This window comes from Oreochromis aureus, linkage group 18 (genome assembly GCF_013358895.1).
Source record: "Oreochromis aureus strain Israel breed Guangdong linkage group 18, ZZ_aureus, whole genome shotgun sequence".
NCBI classification, from domain to species: domain Eukaryota; kingdom Metazoa; phylum Chordata; class Actinopteri; order Cichliformes; family Cichlidae; genus Oreochromis; species Oreochromis aureus.
Window position 1 is genome coordinate 32,944,804 of NC_052959.1, and position 12,556 is coordinate 32,957,359.

At 42.7% G+C, this 12,556-nt stretch overlaps 1 pseudogene; it reads right to left on the bottom strand.

Annotated features, from left to right (window-relative positions):
* Positions 1–4,094: 4,094 nt before the first annotated feature.
* On the bottom strand, positions 4,095–10,194 carry LOC120434143 (annotated as a pseudogene).
* Between the last annotated feature and the right edge of the window lie 2,362 nt (positions 10,195–12,556).

The window sequence follows — 12,556 nt, forward strand, 5'->3', positions numbered from 1 at the left end:
GCCTGGATCAAGGCACGGGCTGCCATCTCCCGCTCCAACACTCGGTACGCTGCGCAGCATCGTCGCCGCCACCGTCCGGGTCATCCTTTTCGGCCCGGGGACCGCGTCTGGCTCTCCACGAAGCACCTGAAACTCCATACCGAATCCAGGAAACTCACTCCCAGGTTCGTTGGCCCTTATGAGATCACTGCCCGTCTCAACCCCGTGACTTACCGTCTCCGGCTTCCATCCGCCATGAAGGTCCACCCTGTTTTCCACGTCTCCCAGCTCAAGCGGCGCGTTGCTTCCTCGCTGGCGCCCCCGTCCCCGTCCCCGCCCCCTCCCCGGTTCCTCGATGGGGACCCGATCTACACTGTCCGGCGGCTCTTGGACTCCCGTCGCCGGGGTCGGGGGGTCCAGTACTTGGTGGACTGGGCTGGTTTCGGTCCTGAGGAGCGCTCCTGGGTGCCGTCCCGCTTCATCTTGGATCCCTCCCTCATCTCGGACTTCCGTCGCCGCCGTCCTGGACCGTCGGGGGCCGGTCTTCGAGGGGGGGGTCCTGTCAGCCCTGTCAGCGGCTGATCAGCTGATTACGGGGCCGGGCTTAAAAGAGAGATGCCACTCACCTGTTCGCCGCTCAGACATCGTTCCCTTCATGTCAGGAGCTCCGAAACTTTGCCTACGTCAGTCTCCGCCTGATTCAGCAACTGTGAGTGTTTTTTCCTCTCGATTCTTTCTCTCATCCGAGCCCCGCCGCGCTCTCCATTTGTAACGCCAGTTCGAAGCCAAGCTTCGCACGGATCGTTACTAGAATAACTGCGTGCCTGTTCCAACCCACCGCTAGCCTTCGCCGCGTTTGGGTCTAGCCAGCACGCCACACGGGCACGCCGAATTACTGTGTGTAATTCGCCCCGCCGTGACAAAAGTGTCTGGTTAAATGTACTGAAAGGTGTTAAACAACAAGTGCTGCTGGAAGAGTTTTCATGAAGAGAACATTAACACTGTGAATGAGGGATGGACTTTGATTCAGTTTGACACAATCTGTTTTTCTTTCACTTTGAATAAATGTTTTTGTGGGACTGAGGATACATTTGTTTACATTTGGAAGTTTGATGTCATCTGTTCCTCTTGTTTCTGTCTTAGAACAGGATGAAAAATCTGTTTAAACAGAAATAAATAGAATTGAATTTCTGACAGCAGTAAATAAAAATCGTCCCTGAGCTCAGTATGTTTGTGACTCTGAGATGGAGGTGAAATCTGTGAACCTGGGCTGTGGTTTACTGCTCTCTTCCTGTCACAAACACTGTTTGACATCTGTTCATCTGTTGGTTTTTGTTCAGGCTGCAGGGATCATTTCTCACTGTGGCTATCTGTCTTCCAACATTTGCAGTAGTAAGTGGCTGAATGATCAAGTTTAACATTCTCAATTTTCAAATCACAGCCACTGTGGGTTCTCAAAGCTGAGAAATCATTCTTTTGAGGATGATTATAATGAGAAACTCGACCACCACTCCAGTCAATATAAAGAATGATCCGAAATGTTTCTCCTTCTTTTTTCTGGTACCAACGTATATAACTGCCACTGTCACACCGCTTAGTTACACAGCTGAAGGAGACACTTTCTCCAACTCTCCTGGTCAATGTTAAATCATCCTGAATCAGCTGTTCTGCTGCCATGGTAACCAGTGCTGTAGAGACACAGACAGACAGATGAAGGTTAGTGTGACAGTGTTTGTTACAGGTTGAGTTTGTTGGCTCCTGATTGGCTGGAAACACTCACCTGAACACAGACAGCACAGAGCAGCAGCTGGGAGGAAAAGCATTTTGTGCAGTGGTGTTTCCTCTGGTGAACCTGGGGAGAAGTGGCGCTCTGATGCAGCTGAGGCCAAACAAGGATGAGCTGTGAGATCAGACGAGGGCCACGTGGTTTCTGACAGGTCCTCAAAGCTCCCATCAGCCCCTGCAGCCCACAGATAAGACTGCTGCTGCTGATTGACAGCTCAGCTGAAGCTGCTGTGTGGTTTCATCGTCTTCATTTCAATCTGACAGCAGATCCAAAAATCTGGGTCACATGATGCAGAAACACTCAAAACATTCATGTTCCCACAAACACATTCAGGTTGCTGTGAATTTACTAACACACACTGTTATCTGTTGTTTAACAGCTGTGATGAAAACACTAAATATACAAACTAAATATAACAAAACTATTAATTAAAATACAAATATAAAACATTATTATGCTGTAATAATGATTTAAAATTAAAGAAAACATTGTAAATACAATAAATTTAACAATATTTACAGTAAAATCTTTTTTTTAAAACAAACACTTGTGGTTTGGTTGTGTGTTTAAAATATGTGCACACTGTGGTTTTTCCCACATCTTCTAATGTGTTTTGTTCCAAGTTGGTTTCAGACTGAAGGATTCATTAAACCCTTTTTAAGAATCATTCAAAATGATGATCATCAATGATAATATCTATAAACAGTAATAAAAACAGGGCTGTGTTTTACGTCAGCTTCAGCTTCATTTATTTGTACCCATGGTTAGATTTCATTTGCAGTAGGCAGTCATCCACCTTTACATACACATTTACACAACAGTACAAAAGGACTTTTTGATTCATGAAAGAGAAATAAGACAAATGTTGCCTTTGTATCATCTCTGATATAGAAGGTATCATTTGAAGATGTGAGTGAAGGACACAAATATTTTGATCTGGTGTTGTTCTACATTTTCGGACTAAAAGACAGAAGGAAGAAAGTGAAAGTGACTGTGCGAGGGGTTGAAGTCATGAAGTCAAGTGGAGGCCGCTGACTGCTGTTACTTTCTGCTGTACAGGTTAAACAGGGACTCACAGTCAGCCTGCTAGAACATTTGGATGAAGAGAAAAAGGAGGAAAAAGACTTTGAGGAAAAATCCAATAAGATCAGCATGTTTTGAATGTGGGAATACAACAGTTTCCTCCACCATGACACACACTGGAGCCTCTTTTGCTCACAGCTTCACTGTTTGTCTCAAAGTTCAGTTTGGAGGCCAAAATTGTTCCAACACATTTGTAAGTTTGCACTAATTTCACTGTGTGAGCCTTAATGGATGTAATCAAAGAATCAGTCAGTGAAATATGAAGCTGTGCTGGAAGTTTGGAGGAGAAAAGTGTCTCAGTGAGTTTAATGAGGTGAACACATGAATACAGAGCACTGACTGACACGTACAGACTCCTTTAATGAGTCGCACACATTTTTGTGACTTCATTAAATGTCAAAGTCAAAATGACACCTAACAACACACAACAAGCTGCGACCACATTATTGTGTGTTTGCTGTTTGTGTGCTTTGTTTCCTGTTATGATAGCAGGCATACAGCCATGTTCTCAATGTCTCAGCTATCATTGATTATTTCTGCTTTTCCTCTTCTATTAGGCACTTCAACTCAATGAATGACACACAGAAAGATTTCATGACTGTGTTCTTCAAAATAAGGAGAATATGTTATCTGCATCTGAATGACTCATGTTGCCTTGTTTCTACTTTGTTTGCATATTTCTGCTTTTTGGAAACGATTTTCTGAATCATTCAGTAGTTTTGGAATAATAATGACATTTAGCAACACTTCAAAATGATTCTCCAACATTTGCTGTTCAGACTTGATCTGTTCTTACGTGTGTGATATCCAGAATGAAAAACTCAGCTCAGCTAATAAAATGGGAGCTGAGCAGACTGCAGGGGCTTCATGGTCTCTCCTTTGATTCCATTAAAGTTCATTTGTCAGCTCTGAGTTGAGGATTTGAGCTGTTTCTCTCACAGGTGAAGAACACAGATCCTTCCTGGAATCATTCTTGAAGCAGAGTTCATGCTTGTAACTGTCATTGTGTTATTAAAGTGAAAAGCCACAGCTAACGGTGTGGAGGCTGCAGAGCAGAAACCCATACAGCCCGTCTGCTGCAGGAGAGCAAGTTTGGATACAGTCAGTTTGTGCTTCACTCACACGGGTTGTTGTTTATCACACAATGAAAGTAGAATCAAATTCTTCATATTGAAATCTTTATTATTCACACTTACAAACACAACTACACTGTTTGACATTTGAAAATCAACCAAAATAAAAAGAAATAAAAGAGAAAACTTGTGATAAAAATATACCTGATGATTTTTGTTACTACAATAAAAGTCACAATAAGTACAAAAAGAATTCTAACTCAGAGTAACAATACATGTAAAGATGTATTTATTTCAGATGATCTTCTAACTATTGAATAAAAAGCCAAAATAAGCACAACACATCATAACTAACATTTGTGATACTGATCAAAGTGATGAATGAGATGAATTGATGAGATTTGATGGTGAGAAAAGGCGAGCAGAAAACAGTCAGTCAGCATGTGTGCAGTTGGTGGACGCTCCCTTGTTTGTGAGGATCATCAGCAGAGAGAGTCCACAGCAGTACACCAGACTCTTCACTATCAGCACTGTGTACAGCAGGCAGAGCAGCTTCACCCTGCACTGAGACTGGAAGGACACTGAAGGACAGACAGACACAAAGAGACAGACAGACAGTCGGGTTATTCCTCTCACATCAAGGAGAAAAAGTCCAAATAGAAACAGTCACAGCTTCTTCTTCAAGTGGATGAATTGATGTAGTGTTTGTGTCCACTTGGGGCAGAAGAACTCCACAAGCAGCTAACAAACTGATCTCTGACATATTATGGTCTGTCTGCTGTTTGGTGCTGAGCAGCTAGTGTACAGTGGCTTTATCAGAGCTTGTTGGATGAAGATTTGATCAATTAGTGACACTTTAAGTCCCTAAACTTGTTCCAGCTCCCTCATTGGACATTGAGCTGTCCATGCAGAGAGGCAGCAGGTGATCTTACAGTCAGCTGGCTGCAGAGCTGGCAGGTCTGCTGGCTCTCTCTCTGGAGGACAGGAGGCTGCTGGAGCTGGAACCTCTGAAACAGAAAAGGAGTCAAATGTTTGGAGCTGCAGTGAGAAATGTCAGTCCTCTGCTCCTCTGCTCTCTTTGACAGCATCTCCACATGAAGCTGAATCACTGCTGAACACAGTCACCAAGCCTTCATTACCTTGTTGTGTTTGGGCCTCCACTGTGCCCCCCTCGTGCTTCACCCAGCAGCTGTATTTATATGTGTCAGAATCACTCCCATCAACCATCCTGATGGCAATGGTGCGTCCCGACTCTCTGAGCTCCAGCTGCTCTCCCTCAGCAGGGGCAGCTCCTCCGCTTCTCCGCTGTTCTTCTTCTGTCTTTTCCAGGAGAACTGGACCAGAGGAGGAAACATGGCTGAGGCCACACACAGCAGGGAGCTGTTCCCCTCCAGGTGGGCTCTGGATGCTGCTGGGTACACGCTCACCACGGGCTTCACTACCTGCTCATCTGAAGTTTGACAGCAGCAACAAGCAGCACAGACACACATTCACACAGTCAGCAGCAGCTTCCAGCACTGCACTGCATTCAGTCTGATCCTGGAAACTACATGGACTCTGATCACTAAACTACTCATCAATACAGCACAAAGTTCACTACATACACTGGATTCAGCTTCATATCAAACACAGTCATCACCTCATGTCATCATGGCTCACATGTGGAACACTCAACATGATTTTAAAAGTCAAATTAAATTCATTTTAGTTTAATTTGTCGTGTGTTTGCTTTTTATTGTTTTATAGATTGAATTTGTTTCAATTTTAAAATATATACATTTGTCTTTATACAAGTGAAAATGTATTTGTTTTTATTCGTCCTTAGACACGAGTTCTAACAGAGATACTCTTCTATCCAAAAATAAATTCGTCTTTTTTCATATTGTTTTGTACTATTAATAAAATTACAAATCATTTCACAAATTCAATTCAGCAGATAAAATTTCCATTCTTCTTGTCTTAGATATATTTTACCATAATGACCATATTTGTCTTTCAGACTTATTAATTCTTAAATATTTTTGTGTAAAACTTGGAAAAGTAATGCAGTAAATATTTTATGATTTTATGATTTTTATCCATATAAAAAACTGTAGCAAACATTTTAAAATACAAAAACTGAAATGTTGAATAAAATGTTTTCAGTAAAAGGAGATATACTTCATGATATTTTTACTCATAAAATACAAATTATTTGACAAAGTATCTTTAATAAAAAATATGTATCGAAAAGTATTTTGTCAAATTAAAGTATTATTAACTTTATATTGTCACGTACAAATCCACACACACAACTTAATCTCAGAAAGAAATATCAGAGTTTAACAATGTCATATTCATCCTAAATTTATGTCATATAATTTCTGAGTTTTCTAATCAGTATCTGTTTTTATCGTTTTCTTTACCAGAAGACACTTTTTGAAGTAGCTACATGAATGTTTGACTATTAAAAATTATTTGTTTCTCAACATAAACCAAATATTTCCTGAAACCATATTTGCTAATTTATATTAATTTATTTTAACATCAAATATGATCTTGTGTTCAAAAACCAGCAGATGGTGCAGAATTACTGAGATGATCAAATCCTAAATATTTTGTAACATCACTAATATTTGCAGAAATAAAGAATAACTTTAGTTCTTCAGTGAGATTTCAACATGTTTTCAGAGATTATTGAGCTTTTCTTATGTAACAATGGCTGCAGATGAATTCTCTACTAATGATGAAAAAACTAACATGTAAAGCCTGAAGCAGCAGAAACTGACTTTAAACACATTTTCAGCTTCTACAAAAAACAACTGAAGGAAAATAAATGTTTGTTCTTACCTGTTACAGACAGTTTAGTTCCAGAGCCAAAGATGAAGTACAGGTATCCTCCCACAGTGAGACAGACTGCTACAAAAACCTGTCGCTGTTGAATGTGTCAGCTGAGCTGAATGAGTCCAAATGAGGAAGCAGGATCATATTTCAGCTCCATGATGTGTTTCTCTAATGTTCATATCAACATGACTGTCTCTTCTTCTCTTTTCTTTTAGCCACACTAGCAGCACGGCTCTGATGTTAATGTCAGTCTGTTGGTCAGTCCACTACTTTAGTCCACATGAAAATAGAAAATCACTATATAAGCACCAGTCCATTTATCCCATCAATGATACCACCACTACAATGAAACATGCTGCTGATAGTATCATGGTTTGGCCCGTCTGGCTCACTCTAAAAATAGAGGCAGAGTTATTTTTAGTGGTGCGGAGCAAAGAGATGCTTCAGGGATGCTTCTGAAATGTGCTGTGGCATGTCTGCTGGAATCATCAGTGTTGTATTGAGTGGCCTCAATCAGCTCCAGCAGCCTCGTAGGAACACAAAGCGCCCATGTCTGCTGTTAAAAATAGAGCTTTGCAACAACCAAGTCCAACAGAGTCCAACAAAAACGGTGTGAAAGAGCTGGAAGCGAGCAGTTCATGTGAGAAATTCCAACATGTCAGAATTAAAGCTGCTCTGTGTCAAAAATGGAGTCAGATTCTTCCAAACTGATGTGCTGGACTGATTATCAGTTACTGCAGGTGCTCCGGCCGAGGAGGAGCGGGAACCACCAGAACTGCCAAGCCCCACTGACACACATCACACACACCACAAATGCCACACTCACAGAGAGACAAAGATAGAAAACAGAGGGAGGAAAGATCGATGGTGGGGAGGCAGCAGAGGATCGGGGGACCATAACACCATCTTACACAGTTATTAACTAACGAGCTCATTGACTAATCTGAAACATCACTTTGATTTTTCTAACAGCTTCATTGGAATTTCAGCTCACAGTGGATCTGCAACATGAGCAGCTGAAGACCTTCAAGAGCTGAACTTGAAGTTTAAACACATTTGGGCTAAACACACAGTTGTACTTCAGAAACTGTGGCAAAATCGTTTAAGGGCAACAACGTCAAGTTAATAGAGTGCCCATCACAAATCTGATCTCTGCTCAATAAAAAAACAAAAAGTTTGTGACGGAAGAAAAGTGACAGAGAGAGGCTGAAGTCTCCTTCACTTTCTCCTGTCGTCACATCTTTGAGCGGGTAAAAGGATTTAACATCCAGCCTCATGTGTTAGAACCAGATTTGTGCTAGTAGTAAATCATCTTTGTTTTTAATCAAAGCTACAATCAAAGTATAATCCTGATCAATATGTTAAATGTAAGAATGTAGTTTCAGAAATGAAAATAATGAAATAACTGTTGATCTCATGTAAACACAGTGATTGGTGACGACCTACCAGAGGGAGAAGAGGTGGGGTGAGTGAGCACTTGTCAGAGCATAAATTGGAGCCTCAGAGATGTTCAGGGTTTGTTTCCAACAGTCCTGTGTGATGAGCAGCTGAGATGATCGGATACCAGAAATTCACCTTTAGAAATTCTAGCGGAGACACCAGAGACATCAACCAGCTGCCCAAACATTGGACATAGATATTGGATTTGGCTCCATCTTTTCTCATCATCATCATCATCATCATCATCATCTTTGCTGTGTTGGATTATAATTCTAACGGTTTGGACTTCCATCATTTTCCTGGTGGATTGCAGCTTCTCCCAACATTGAGAAGATCTGGGGTCTCGCTGTTTTCCTCAAGTATTGGATATTCAAGGATTCCTGCTTTCCTGCTGGATTATTTCCATTAGAACAAAACACTGAGATGAAAAAAAAAAACAATTCAGCTCTAGATCTGCTCATTCTCTCCTCCAACCTCTCTCATCTCAAAGATAAGGACAAAATCAGCATTAGCTCAGAGTAGGTTAATGAGATAAGTATCATTGATGTGATTTGCTTATTATTTTGTGACTGTTATTATCATTTAATTCTGCCTCTGCTTCACTCCTGCCAAATAAAGTAAAATATCCTGTAATTACAGTCTAAATTGTGGACATACCCTTTTAAAACCTTTGTGAAATAGTAAAGGTAAATATAAGAATATTAATCATTTTATTGTAAACAGCTCTTAGAGGTTACTCTGGGCCTTTAAATATAACATTCCCTTGGGCCTGACTGTCCAGGCCTCTAACATCAACCCTGTTACTAACAAGTTCCACGATCTAGGGAGGAGCTGTCATACTGAGGTGACTGGTAGGATTTGACCTGCAAGGCTACTCAGCTCTTTGTTTCTTGTCAGTGGACAGAGAGAAAACACCTGGACTTTGGGCATTAGAGCTGGGCGAGTCCCCTCACCCACACTCTATGTGAACTCTACATTGCCTGCTGGGTAAGACCAGCTTAACTATAAATCAGCTGCACATGTGAAACTGTGATCTGTTGCCACGATCCAAAATGGAAAAGCTCTCCTGCGATAACTAGTTGCTGGCGCCATATCCCGCAGATCGCACAATCGGCGCTTGCCGAAGGTCCTGCAGCCAGCATTCTCCTGGAATATTGCTCATGGCCTCGCAGGCTCACGTATCCAATAGGTCCTGCTGTGGATCCCCTGTGCATCGTGTGGGAGTTCTCTGGTGGACGTGAAGCTGTTCTCACAGTCTCACGAGTCCGTGCTCGGTGCCCTCTCCATGCTCGCTGTTGTAAGCTGTGTTCCCTCTGGGAACATGCCATGCAGACCAGGGAAACTCCACAGTCCTGCATAGACTGTTTCATATTACCTGCACATACCAGAGAGGCTCGTGCTCTCTTTTTTTTTTTTTTTACCAGCCAGCCACTTCCAAACATGCCTAAGGCTAATGTAGGGAAGATGGATGCCTCACACGCAATGGCAGAGTGTCCTCAATTTGCTGTGTAGCCAGCTTTTGTGGATCAGAGTCAGTTTTAACCTGCTGTGTTACAGTGGACAGCTACAAATAACAGGTGTAGCCTGAAAGGTCGATCAGATGAAGGTTATTAGTTTGAATCCATGTTCAGAGGTTGGTATCTATCTCTCTGAGATTACTTTTTTTTATTCATAAAGTTGTTCTGAGACAAACTGCTGCTGCCTCCAGCTGACTGGTTCCAGGTGTTGCACGTATGAATCCTCCTGATGGTTCAGTCTGAGAAGAACTGAAGTCAGAACAGTTTTAAAATGTTTGCTGGCACAAAAACATAACCTGACATCCAAGGTAAAATACTGTGATTTAAAAGTGGAATTACAGAGAAGAGTGGCGATATCACGGCCACTGAACTGTGATTTTTAATAAAATGTTTTAAAGAACAAACAGTGTGCTCTGTAGAGCTGTTTGATAGCCAGAATACACAGAAGTCCTGCTCTCACACTGACAGCAGTGATGGACAGGTACAGCTTCATGATGGCTGCCAAACACACAAAGAACATGACAGGATCAACAACCTGTTAAACAGTTGTAGCAGTTTTTATACAAAATGTCATCTCTGTCATTCTAACTGTAAGCGATCAATAGCTAGATTAGCCACACTGTATTAGAGGGTTGTTGCTAGCTAGTTAGCGATGCTGCTCACCTGTTACTCCCGTAGTCTTTATGCTTCAATGATTCCACAGCTCTCATTTTTTCTTATCCTGTTTTAGACAGAGATGACATCAGCAGCAGACTCCACAGAGACCCAGAGTCACTGTTAGTATCAGAATTATATGGATTTTAAACAGTTTTAGATTCAGTTCACACAGAGCGCTCTACAGCCTGGTAACATGGGAAGTTTAAATGAAATAAAGCACACTGACAAAAGGTTCCATACAAGTGTAATTTTTTCTTTTCATTTAATAACAGGGTCCAAAGTCCACATTATTATCAACAGCTACATTCACCCTGGGGAACAACAAGTGAACGTGACCATGAGGACCAAGGGTTTCCTGGGTCCAGAGGTTTGAGAAATGTCCTCCCTTTCATTTATCACAGCTTCTGTTGACCCACGGAGGAAGACTCCTGATGTGTCATTTCAGAAACATCAGGAACTGAAGGTCACCGCAGGGATCAAGCAGAACTCGCAATCTTCACCAGCAGCTTCCTCAGAGGGAAATCTTCAGACCTCCACTATATATAAAATAGAAGATGGAGATGTCTGGCATTTCATGAGCAGTGTGATAGAGACCTTTACTTTGTGTGATGTTAGAAGTATTCACATCATCCTTAGATGAAGCACAGAGACTCTGGACTTTTACATAATGATGTTATATTCAGTCCTGTAGAAAGTTATATATTAAAAATGTATATTATCCTTTCTGGTTACTCTGGTATGAAGTACTCTTAATGACTTCATGGTAAAGAACACATTTTTTTTTTCCTGTCCCGTTTGGTTCTTTTGCCGTCAGAATTATTGTCTAAAGGCAAAGAAAGATGCCCAACGGATTTACTTTTATTAAATGGACCATCCCAGCCTTGCTGTAATGGTCTATTTGATTCACCTTTTATTGTTTATTTTATTTTATTTTCACTTGCTAAATACGGGACAGACTTGACTGGGGAAAAGAAAAGGGAGAAAGAAAGAGGGAAAGAAAAAGAGCGGGGAAGAGGAACGGTGAGCATGAGCACGCTTGTATTTAAAAGGTTCCTTCATGTAATGATCTGCTAGAGGGTGTGGGGGGCCACAGCCCCATCCTCCTGGGCATGAAGCAGGTATGGAGGAGATCCAGGCTCCAGACATCCAGAGGCCCCCAGAACACAAGAGACCAAGGAAGACCAACAGAGGGGCAGCCACGCCACTATGCCAGAAAGAGCTGAGGAGAGCCCCAGATGAGGGGTCGCTCAGCAGCTGCGGAGCAGAAGCCAGGGGGGGTTGCAGTGACGTGCCCATGAGCTCCGCTGGCAGCCAGCTGTGCCTGAATGACCGTGCCCCAAGCCGAGAGGCCGAGGGCACCCCACCCCTGAAGGGGTCCAAGCGAGCCCCAGGCTCCAGGCCCCGATAAGCAGCCGCCAAGGAGTGAGCTGGTGTGTACCTGGGCGCCCATCCCTGGACACAAAGAATCACCAACGCACCGATGTCTGAGGGCATCTGCCACCGGCAGGGGAAGTGTTTGGGGGAGATAGGCCTCCATACCTTGGAGGACCTGAGATGTCCCCAGAGAGGTGGCGTCTGATACCCAACCTGACATATAGACACAGACATACAAGCACACACAGATACAAACATCCATTCCCACCCTCATGCTCTCATATGCAATTACTCAACACTCACCCAACGTGGAGACAGATATAAAGAGACACTGTACACACAATCACACTCCCCAAGTGTACTCTATACCCCAGGTCCAGGTACCCTTGCCCCTGGAGGGGGAAACTGCACCCAGACACAGGTAGTGTTACCCTTTTCCCTGGGGTGGGGAGAAGCAGACTGCCCCGACTCCGCAGCAGCAGGGAGGCCCCACATTCCAGACCCCAATCGGACGGCCAACTCCTCCTCACAGCCCCCCCGCCCCAACAGACTGAACGGGGGGGTGTGAAGACTCCAAACCTCCCTCCGCCTGCTCATATGTAGTGTTGATGCATGTGTGTTCTAAGATGCATTTAATATGAGCTGTTTGTTAAAAAAGACAAAGTCTTATATACTAACACATTATCCAGTATAATATTTACCTTTGAGTCATTGGTGCTTTTTAAATGGAGATCTCAAAGATGATGAGCAGGTTTCCAGTCCTGGTTCAGTCTGCTGAGTGTTGGACAACATATATTATTTATCTCAAAGGATGGAAGATGTAC